This window comes from Catharus ustulatus, chromosome 2 (assembly GCF_009819885.2).
Source record: "Catharus ustulatus isolate bCatUst1 chromosome 2, bCatUst1.pri.v2, whole genome shotgun sequence".
In the NCBI taxonomy this organism is placed as follows: Eukaryota; Metazoa; Chordata; class Aves; order Passeriformes; family Turdidae; genus Catharus; species Catharus ustulatus.
The window spans coordinates 30,851,986-30,862,341 of record NC_046222.1 but is presented as its reverse complement, the minus strand read 5'-3'; the positions used below and the strand labels follow the sequence as shown (position 1 = coordinate 30,862,341).

The window sequence follows — 10,356 nt, the reverse complement described above, 5'->3', positions numbered from 1 at the left end:
AAAATCAACATGAAGAGCTGGTTTTAATGTTCCCTTGGGAATGTTGTGGTTTTTAATATTTCAGAAATGGGTTTGCTTAGCCCTGAGGGAAAGGGGTTGGAAGAGCATGATAGACATGAGCATGCACAAAGACTGTATGTTCAGTATTAAGGGAAAGAAATAGGTCACTGTGTATTAGATAGCTCATTTGGTTTCCTTTAAAGCCACAAGAGATAGCAACTGCTGAGCTGCAGTTAGGAAGTTGCCCTGTTTTCTGAGGGCAGGGCAAATAAGCAATGTAGATGTCCTTGCTTTGGTATACACAAATACACCTGTTAATTCATGCTTTCTTGTGGAGGTGACGGTGCCTTACTGGAAAAAGTGCTGATTTATGCAACAGCTCTAATTATTCACGTGCCAATGCTGAGCTGCACATGGCTTAAGGAAAACATTTTTAATGTGGGTTATATAAAAGTAAATAGTTTCCTTGTTATTTTTTGGTACTTTATTATACATTGTGCCAGAGAATGTTCCATCCCAACACCCAGAAAGTCAAGCAAAAGTGTCAAGATGCCTTAAAGGATGAACAAGGAGCTCCTGGCTGAACTCCAACATCCAAAGGCAGCACAGAAAGGTGGCCGAGGGGGAAAACAGCAATGCTGTTCTGAGCTTGCATGGACAGTCTGAGGAAAGCCAAGGCAGCCGGGAGAGACTACTACAGCAATGATGAATTATTCAATGAGGAATTGAGGGATATCTCTAATTCATCTGCCCTTGTCCTTGTGGAAGATTTTAACTTCCCAGGCATCAACTGGTTAGTATCATACAGCAGACACAAACAGCTCCAGGAAATTGCTGAAGCACATGGAGGATAACTTCTTGGTGCAGGGACTAAGGGACCCACCTAGGACAGATGCCCTCTCAGCTTTGCTGTTTGTAGACAGAAAGGGTCTCACGAGTGAACACGTATCATATAAAATTTAGGAAAAAAAGAAACTGTACAGACACTGATAGCAAGAACAGGCTGGTTCTGATTGACAGGGTCAGTCGCTTCACAAAGAGGGATACAGACAATGTATTTAATGTATTTAATGCCTTCTTTGCCTCTGTCTTTAACACCAGGTGGTCACTCTGGGATCCCAGGAGACCTGTGTTGGAAGACCAGGACTGAGGGGATGATGAACTCCCAGCTGCTCCTGAACTTGTTCAAGAGTAGCTGTTCAAGCTGGATGCACATAAATCTATGCAGCCTGACAGGGTTTATCTCAGGATACTGATGGGCCTGGCCAAAGTTATCACAAGACCCCTCTGCATCATTTTTCTTCAGTAGTCTTGGGAGTCTGGAGACATCCCAGCCAATTGGATGCTGTCAGTGTTTCAAGAAGGGTAAGAAGGAAGACCCCGGTAATGATAAACCTGCCAGTCTTACTTACCAGTGCCTGGTAAAATTGTGGAAGCTTTTTTGAGAGACAGTCCAGTCGTCAGTTATAGTGAACGCAGGTTCACAAGGGGAAAGTCTGGCTTAACCAACTTAATTTCATTTCATTACAAGGTCATGCAGTAATTGACCAAGACAAGCCAGTAAATGTGGAGTTTTGGAATTTTACCAAGCTTTTGATACTACTCTGAATCAACTACCCAGCACAAAGACAGACAAATCCATAATATGTTTGGTAAATGGGGTTACATCAGGCTGGCAGCCAGTCACCACTGGCATTCCCAAGGGCTCCATTTTACAGCCAAGTGCTCTTCAATGTTTCCATAAATGATCTGGACACAGGAATGAAGTGTACAAAAAGCAAGTAAGTTTGTCAAGAATACTAAATTCAGAAGAGCTGTGGATTCCCTGAAGGGTAAAGAGGTCCTGCACAGAGACCTGGAGAGCTGAGTCATCACCAGCTGTATGAAATTTAACTAGACCAAGTGCTGGATTCTCCTTGTGGGACACAGTAATCCTGGTTATTCACACAAATTGGAGGATGAGAGACTGGAGGACAGCACTGTGGAAAGGGATCTGGAGGACCATGGCAAGTTGAATCTGAGTCAGCAGTGCCCTGGCAGCAGCCAGGAGGGCCAGCCCTGTCCTGGGGTGCATCAGGCATAGCATCACCAGCCAGGCAAGAGAAGGGATTGTCCTGCTCTGAGCTGGGGCGGCCTCACCTCGAGCCCTGGGGATTGGTTTGGGTGCCAAAATAATTGAAGGATATAAAGCTATTGGAGTGTGTCCAGAGGAGGGTGACAAAAGTGGTGACAAGTCTCAGGGCAAGACTAGGAAGTGGCTAGAGAAGAGAAGGCTGGGGGGTTACCTCATCACAGTCTACAGCTTCCTGAAAGGAAGCAGTGGAGGGGAGGGGCTGGTCTCCTCCCTCTAGTGACTGTTGACAGGACACAAGAAAATGCAGTGAAGCTGCACCAGGTAAGTTCAGATTAGGCAAAGGTTCTTCACTGAGAAGATGATCAATCACTGGAACAGGCTCCCCAAGAAAACTGGTGGTGGTACTAAACCTGTCAGAGTTCAAGGAGCATCTGGATGATGCTCTAGGAGCATATTCTGGGATTCTAAGTCTATGGAACCTGGCTAGCGGGATAGCAAGTTCCCGTGGAGTTAGAGGGTGTCTCTGGCAGGATTGAAGAAGATGATCCTTCCCTTTTACTGAGCATTCAACCACATCTGGAGTGTTGTAGGCAGTCCTGGGATTCCAGTGAGTACATCCATGAGATATGGATGTACTGGACTGAATCCAGAAAACAGTTCCTAAAATGATTAAAGGATTGAAACCTTTGAGAAGGTATTGAGAGACTGTTTAGCCTCAAGGAAAGAAGGCCTGGGAGGGAGTTTTATCAATGTATATAAATACTTGGTTGAAGGGTATAAAGAAGACCAAACTAGTCTCTTATGAATACTGCAAAGTGGAAAGACAAGAGGCAATGGACACAAATTGAAATACAGGAAACTCCACCTAAATATAAAAAAACCCCAATTTTTGTACTGTGTGTAATGCCAAGCACTAGAATAGATTGCCCATGGAGGCTTTGGAGTCTCCATCTTTGGAAATATTCAAATTCCAGTTGGACAAGGCCCTGGACAACCTGACTTCGCTGTGGGCAAGGAGTTGGTTGGAATAGATGACAGCCAGATTAATTCTATGATTAATCCTTGATTTTTAGAGAAGTCTTGCACTTTTTTCAGTGTAGCCCAGTCAAACCCATACTACACTGCAGGTGACATGAGCATGAAGTCCAAGGTGTATCTCCTTTACTCTGTCAGACAAGATGACTCTAGAGTTGATCAAGCTGGAATACCTCCGGTTTTCTATCTGTCAGTTAATGCAATTTCCATTTTAAAGTTTACTCTAAATCTGCAAATTTCTTGCAGTATATTTATGACTCCAGTTCTGTAACTTTTCGTCTTATCCTTGAGCATAAAGAAGGAAAACACGATTTTGAATGTTAGTATGAAATTCCCTCAGGGTGGTGCAATTTCATAGGCAATTAAAAGCTGCATTAGAGTGGAAAGACAAAATAGGCCTGCTACTGGCAGCCTAAATGCAGAAGAAAATGACCCCTTGCAACCCAGCAGTATGATGGCTTTGCAGACTGGAATAAACACACATCACCCTAAATAAACTGTGAAATACAGCCTGTTTTATTTAAAGGGTGGTGGTTTTATTTTTATATTGCACTTGGCATTTCCTGATTTAAGAGCTGCAAGCTGTCTTCTGCCTACCACATGTTTCTGTTTGTAGTTCTGGCATTTGTATAACCCAGTGGTAGAAACTGTCATCCAGTTTCTAACTCACTGTACATTAAACATAGCAGTCAGAAAGATCCTAGCTCCAGACAATATGTTTTGCACACATATTTTTCAAAATCTCCTGCTTTTAGTCCTTGAGGAAAATCAAGTGAGTTTATGTCTAGATTTCATAGAGGACAATTTTACACCCATATATAAGGGTTTAATTCCTTCAAGTATTCAGTTTAGCACTGTAATTTGTGTTGTAGTGCAATCTGTGTTAAGAAGTAGATTTGTGCCTATGCACATTTATTCTTGCGCTATTTTTTCTCTTTGCAGTTAGCGTCACAGCCTCTGACATCACAGTATATGAGTTTACTGCTTTTCAATCCACTTACTTCAGGAGACTGATATGGTAATGAATTTGATTCTGGCTGTTCATGAAGAACAAATTGTGGCTGCTCACATCCATTAGGGTCTTTGTCCCCACCGTCACCAGCTGGAGAATGGAATGCATATGAAGGTATATGATCAGAAACTGCTGAAAGAAATCAAAGCAGTACATGAGTGCAACACAATTCATAACTCTTTGCTATTAGAGAAAATAAAACCAGAGAGCAATAGACCATTTCTAGCTGGCTCTCTAACGCTATAGTCCAAAGCACTCACAGATATATATATATATATAAGAACTGCATTAGCTGTCCACAGAAGACCTAGAAAATTTCATTGACCAGCTCTTCTACTATTGCTTAGTAGGCCTCACAATTTTCTTACAGAAACTGGAAAGTCTAAACTGCTTTATACTGAATGGTAAGGAAGAAAATATAATGAATGGTTGTAACAAGATACCTAAGTAGTCTTCAATTTCAAGATATATCCCCTGGAGTCTTAATACATGAAAGTATACACTAAGTCTGCAAATGCTATTTCAGTGAGCTTCTCTCTGTGCATGTCACAAATTCTCTGCTGTTATGAAACTTTCTATATGCTGTTTTCGTTTCTTCACAAGCTTTTGAATTATGTCTAGTACCTTGTGGCTGATAGTGTGCCTTCTTTTCTCTGAAAGCCTCGTAAAGTTGTCCACACCTTTGAAAGAAAGGCAATTCTGTCTTTTACCCACTGTTTTACTCACTTAGCAAAAGGTTAAATAGAAAAGTTAGGCTGAATCAAATCAGTATGTGCAGAGTATTATAGCTATTCAGCATGCTGATGATTTCATAAGTATTTGTGTGCCTGTTTTCGCCCACTGTACATATAAGGCAGCTGCTGTGGTAAGCAAATTTCAAATATTCACCTTTTTTACAGAGCATAGATGTGAGCAGTCACTGTCAAGTAGCTCTTTACTGTGTGGTAAATCCACACTCAAACTTGCCTTGTTTCAGCCTACAGTCACTGTAATGAGTGAAGCAATATTTCCCTCAGAAGCCATCCTAGTTAAAAGCACATAATCAACTCGATGTTCAATAACTATTTTAAATTATTACCTGTAGTGCTTTATAAGTACTTTTATCAGGCTTATGTATGTGTCTGTATTTGGCAGACTACCTGCTGGTCTTTCTCACCTTGTAGCTGCAAGATTTGCTGCTTACCAGAGCTCTGGGATTGTAGCTTACTTTAGGGTCATAAGCCTGAAGGGCTGTTCAGGAAAGATGAATTGGGAAGGCAAGCAGGAGGGCTTGTACATTGTGAAAAGGAGTGCCTTGGGTGCATGAAGCTTTACCTTGGGACAGTTGTTGAACCCACGGAGAGGCTGGATAAGGAGTGAGAACATACCAGTGCAGTTATGTCACAGACGTGTTGCAACCAAATCATCTGATCAAGAAGAGGGAGGTGAAGTCTTCTTTGGGCACCGTGCCCTAGAAGATCTTCTGCAGTTGGGAGACCTTACAGTGATGAGACTCAAAGTTTTTTCTCTTCTTGTGGGGCTACTTCTAAAACTTAATCCCAGAAGCAAGTATTTTTCAAAATTTACTTTGGGCTAAGTGAAATCTTTGTATCAAATAAGAACCAATTCTGTCTCCCTTCTGCAAAAAGAACTTGGAGAGTTTGAGATGACCAGGTGGGGACATCCTAGTAGGTCCATTTGGACTGGTCACCACCTTAGGACCTTGCTGTAGGTTAGCGTTCCGGTGCCCTTCCAAACACTCCTGCCCCGAGCCGTTTAGGTTTCCTGTACCTTACCCTGGAATACCATCACGCACGCAGCCCTGGCTGCAAGAGGGACCAAGGAAGGCTCAACCTCCTCGCCTTCCCCTGGCTCTCTGATCTCGCCGAGGGCGAGTCGCTCCCGCCCAAGGCAAGGTGAGACCGGGCGGGGTAACCGGGCTCTGGCTGCAGGTACAGAGGGAGGGAGAGAGGCCGGGCCGGCCGTCCCGCCCCTGGGGCACAGCCCGCCTCGCCCGATTATGTCACCCGTGCTCAAAACAAAGTTAGGAAAGTGATTTCAGCCTTTCGGCGCTCTCGCTTCCAGCCCGGGGAGCTCCGGCCGGGCCAGCCCGAGGAGGAGCCGGCGCAGGTGAGTCGGGCGGCACCGAGGGCCGGAGGAGCCGGTCCCGGGCCGGCCAAGTCGATGCCGATCTCCCGGCGGGGAGGCACCGCTTTGCCGTGCCCTGCAGAGAGAGCCCCGGTGTCAGCAGCGAACCCCGCTCTGTCGCAAGCGGCGCTTCCTGCACAGGCCCCGGCGGGGCCGGGCGGGCTCCGCAGCCGGCACGGAACGCGCTCCGGCCCTGAGGGCAGCGGCGGCCCGGCCCGGCGGGGCGGCAGGGGCGGGGGCACAGGCTGCCCTGGGCCCTCGCTCAGCTCGCTGCCGGGCTGCGAGGTGGCAGGCAGGGTCTGGAAGCGGTATCCAGCAGGATGGAGCAGCCCCCGCAGCGAGGGAGCAGCTCCGCCGTGGGGCCGGGGCTGCCGTGACTCCTCCCACACGCGGGATGTTTCCCAAAGGTGGTGCCCAAAAGTGCGGCGGTGCCGGCGCTGCCCCCGTGCCTGCTGTAGCCTCGTGCCGAGGCTGGCGAGCGCTGTCCGAGAGAAATCCCCGGGTGGCCTGGCCAGCTCGGGAGCTGCCCCGCCGGTTCTCCTTCCCTGCAGGTTCAGAGCACAGCTGAGTTTGTGGCTGGTGACTGCCTTCAGGCCCACCAAGCGCTTGTTGAAGAAGGCAGGTCTGTTCCTGGTGGCTGTAGAAAGGATTCCTGTGTCCCCCTGCAATAGTTTGGTGTCACTCTTACACTGCTGTAGCACTTACGTGATCTCTGATTTAATTTTCTTTCTTGACACTGAAGGCTTATGATGTCTGTATTGACAGTTATAAAAAAAACGTACTGCTACCAGGATAATAGATTTCTTAATGTACGCCAGTAGATCAGATCATGACTGCCTGTAGTGAAACGTGGGTAGTGTCACAATTGAGAGAATGGTGAAATCCCTCGGAACATTTTGGTTAATTAAATGTGCTCTTCTATTTTCTTAGTTGCAACTTAGTGGTTTTCAGCAGTAGTTTTCAGCTTAGTTTCGCTTTTCTTTTTAGAATACATGAATTATTTTGATGCATGGGTAAAAATTTATTAGTTTTCTGTGGGTTGTTCTAAGAACTCTGGTCCCCATATTTGAGCTTCAGTAATTGTACAGATGAAAAGGGAACTATTACACCCAGAAAAGTGAAAATTAAATGTTGGTCTTCTCTAAACTAGATTCTCATCTTTCATTAAATCAAGAAAAGAAATCAAAAGTCAGAGTCTGAAGTACAAAAAGGCAGATACATTTCTGTCAACAGATTAAGTAGTAAATGAGATTTAGGGCAGTAATAGTTCACAGTCTCATGGTCTGCCAGCTCTCAGAGACTTAAGTTCAGTGCTGCTGAAATGAAGGAGGTATGTTTGGTTCCTTGTGAACTAACCACCACCCTTTCCTCTTATCTTGTGGTGGACTAAAAGATAATGGTAAAACAAGTAGCAGAAATAAATGCACTAGAGAGCATCACTCTTTGCTTTGTGGTTTCTTCAGACCACAGGATGAATGTGCTGCTTCTAACAGGTCTCTCTTTTCCTCCCATTTATGTTCATTGACAAGTGGTATCCTATAATGATTTTTTAGGTGGGTAAATGGTAGATAAATGGATGAATAAAGAGTCTACCCTGATTCACTCTCCACCATTTGCTAATTTGCAGTCTGAGTATATATGAACGTATAGTTGCAACATGTAAGTTGGGAGTAACACATCTATAGGGTTTTATTTCTCATATTGAAAAATGCAGATTTAGTCAGTTCAAGTTAAACCTGATGTGAAAACATAATTGATTCCACTGTTCATGACCTAATCCATGCAAAAGCACCAGGATGTCTGTGTCTGAGTGTAACTGAGTTTAAAGATTTTGGACCCATCTCATTCCTAAGTCTCAAAGAGATAACTTTCTGAGTAATTGGCTCACAGAGAATGTGGAATTTGTATCTCTATTCAAAAGTGGGAGTGAATTAAAATCCAATTAAGAATCTGTAATTTTGCATTTTTAATTGTTTGCATTGTGAGACTTTTTTTGTACAATTGAACAGGATGAAGTACACCAAACCTCCTAATCAAACATAGATAAGTGGATTTGTTTATATGTGTTTCCAAGGCCTTGGAAGTGAGCTGTGCAGAGCAGATAGCATGAAGGTTATCTTGTTCTGCATATAGGAAAATATTACTCTTTTAGTATCATATTTTACCATTACTTTTTGCAGTAGAAAAATAGTGGACTAGCAAATTAAATATTCCTGTGCCTCACTGACATGCTCTTGCCCCACAAAACCTTTCCCACTGACTCAAATGAAGGTATTTTCCAAGGGCAAGTTTGTAGTTTTAGAAATTCTGAACATTTTGAAGACAATGATTCATGCCAGCCTGGCTTCAAACTGAGTGCCAAATAACTAAGGAGATACTTGGAATATGTCTCTCTGTCTTCTAGAGGAATCTGCATTAACTTGGGTTCTCTAAGGTCCATGTCAGTGTAGAAATTTTCTACTAACTTTTTTTCCATGAAAAATGAATTTTTATTTGAGGAGAATATTTAATTTGCATCTCAAAATCCTTTAACTTCTGTGAAAGGTATAGCATTACTTGAAAAACTAGAAATACAGAGTGTATTTTAGACTTCAAGCCAATTGTTTTGGTTGGTTTTCAGGCAGATAAAAGGTTTTGATTTTTTTTCAGAAGTTACATTTTTAGCAAGGACTTTTGGAGGAGGCAGAATATTTAAAGGGTTTTTTTGTGAAAATGGTGTACTTTAAAGAAAGTATACTTCTTGTCAACCTGATTTTACCAGCTGAAAGTAGCTCCATTTAGCAGTGAGTCATTAGGAAAACCTGAAAGATAAGACAATTAAATGGGATGTATACTATTTAAGTTAAACTTTTTACAGGGGAAGGGGTTTCCAGTGCAAATAATTTGTCTACAAATGGAACAGCTCATGTGAATTGGCAATATCTACTGCCAGAACGTTATGTTACACCACTTACTAATATAATGCTGTTATCAATATAGTTAATCACATTTAATTTCAGTACTTGGAACAATGCAGCACAATAAATTGTGGTTAGAAGTATTTTCCAGCATAAATGATTCTGTGATTCTTTGCAGTCAGATGGACTCAGCTCAGTTTTGACTACACTACATTTGGATATATATTTCAATGCATATTTGTTGCATATGTTGTAAGATGCTCCTTCTTAACAATAGTTTTCACATCCCTTGGAACACTTTTACCACCATTCTGCTCAGGTATTGTGTAGGTCAACAGTTTCTGAAGACACAAGGTTCTTGCAACCAGCAGGCAGGCAAGGAACAAGAGGCAGGGAGAAGAGTTCTTCTTGGAATCAGTTTTCTTAAATAAGGTGGAAAGGGCAGAAGGAGGGAGAGGAGACAATGAGTCCTTAAGCCTGCAGAGACTACAGGCAGGGTGGTCTCTGTTCTGAGGATCTTGTGATTATTCTGCAGCAGTGATTTCCATGATGATTGCTGTGCCTAAATTCAGTGCTCCTCTATAAGGAGTTTGCATTTCCAGGCAGCTCTTAGCTTTTGACTTCTTCCATTCATTAAAAAGAAAGCATCCAAAGCAATGAAGCAAGAGGAAAAGATGTATTTCTGCTAAAATCATTACCTAGAGTAGCTTTACTTCTCAAGGATCCTAGCAGGACTTAGCAGGCCGATTTTAACTTCGTCCAGCCAAAAAGGACCCGTAAGAACTGCTTAGATTTAAGCAATAAATATCCTGTTAGTTGTTTCTCATTAGTGTTTTCATACTGAAGAGCAGGATGAGGAATAAATTAATATGCCTGCTTACTTTGGGCATCTGAATTTTCATACATGGATAGTTTCATTTACTACTTCTGTAGAGGCCAGCAAGAAGCCAGGCAGGAGATCTTTGTCTTCTTCTTCCTCTGGAGAAGCTGGCCTTTGGGAGAAGAAAATTTTCTTGCAAGTCCAGTGAAAACTAGTTGCTTGGATGCAAAAGATGAAAATGAAAGTTTAATGAAGACATGTTCACCAGTCAGAGTTGGTATTCTGCATCATAGTGCACAGAATAGACATACGTTGTTTTTCTTCTCAATATTTGTATTTGTGGATTCATCTAGGGACAAATGCCCAGTGGGAAGTAAGTGGTTTCTGTCCA

At 43.1% G+C, this 10,356-nt stretch overlaps 1 protein-coding gene across 1 annotated transcript in view; it reads left to right on the top strand.

The window, feature by feature from the left end:
* The first annotated feature begins 6,145 nt into the window (after window positions 1-6,145).
* Window positions 6,146-10,356, top strand: part of CRACR2A (calcium release activated channel regulator 2A) — a 56,307-nt gene continuing 52,096 nt past the window's right edge. Inside the window, exon 1 of the mRNA XM_033084918.1 lies at window positions 6,146-6,230. The gene's annotated coding sequence lies outside the window, so the exon portion shown is untranslated. The remainder of the gene's footprint in view (window positions 6,231-10,356) is intronic.